Consider the following 1,438-nt stretch of genomic DNA (forward strand, 5'->3'; position numbering starts at 1 on the left):
TCCACTCAGTGTTGCCATTTTAGCGGTTTACCCGCTAGATTTAGCGGAATTGCTTCAGGTTTAGCGGATAAAAATATGAAATAGCGGATAGCGGATTTTTTAGCGGGAAGAGTATAAATGTTTAGCATTTTATGTATTTTGGCAATGTAACATTTATATTAAGAAATATTAAATTAATTGTTCGATTAATTATTTAATTAACAATAAAAATAATTCATAATTGAAATAGTAGGGATATCATATTTCATAGTTTTTTTTTTTATAAAGCGAAGAATCGGTTTTATATTATTCTGGATTTCCCTGAGGAGAACCCCAACAATTTTACGTAGTTACGCTCGCGGTCAAACGACCTGATCATTGGGTCATAGCTTTAAATTGTTGAATCAAATCTAAAAATGTGGAAAAAATTCTAATGACGCCTTTTTTTGAAACAGCGAAGGAATGGCATTGGATAATTTTTCTTCGTCGTATTTGTTTGGCTTCCAAGAAATGCGATCCGAATTACCGACATCTCTTTCAACGTTTCTAATAACCACAGAGCAATAAGAAATAATTATTTCTAATAACCACAGTGTAATAATATCTTAGTATAGTCAGTCCTCGTATAGCACGATAGTTGTGTTCCTAGAAACCCTCGTGCAATGCAAAATCGTGCGTTTAGTAAATCCACCAGCCGACAAAATCAATTCAAATATTTATACAGTGCCATAAACGATGGTGCAGATCCGAAAAAGATAGTTCATTCGTGTCAAACAAGGTGGTTATCCATTGAAGTTGCTATAACAAGAATTTTAGAACAGTATATTGAATTAAAAGCCCATTTTGAAATACTCGTTTGACTGACAAATGTTATACTGCAGAACTTCTTTATTCAATGTTCAAAGATGCAAGTAATTTAGCATATCTCTTATTTTAAAACCTATCTTATCTGAAGTACAAAGAGTAAACAAATCTTTTGAATCAAATACTGCCGATCCTACATTATTACTACATGATTTAAACATGCTATTGTCGATGATTGCCAATAAAATGTTTTTACCAAATAATGAAAGAAAAATAAATGAATTAATAATGAATAAACTTATCACAACAACAACAGATGAAATGGCAATAAGAGAGAGATGCCGTAATTTCTTGATTGATTTGTATCAACAATTAAAACAACGCCTTCCGGACAACATAAAAGAATTAGAAAAAATGTCATTAATCTCAGTTAACAATATATTAAAGAAACAAAAAGAACCACTGATAAATTTATTACAAAATTTAAAATTGTCTGAAGTAGAAATTGAAAAAATTGAGCAACAGTATATAAACATTACTCTCGTTAAATGGGAAAACATCAACAATACAATGAAGTTTTGGTCAGAAGTTTCGAAATATCGAGATGCAAGCGGTAAAAATCCATTTAAAGAAATTAGCGAATTTCCATTGGGTA

This window comes from Mastigoproctus giganteus, chromosome 6, assembly GCF_048544385.1.
Source record: "Mastigoproctus giganteus isolate SK-2022 chromosome 6, ASM4854438v1, whole genome shotgun sequence".
Lineage (NCBI taxonomy): Eukaryota > Metazoa > Arthropoda > Arachnida > Uropygi > Thelyphonidae > Mastigoproctus > Mastigoproctus giganteus.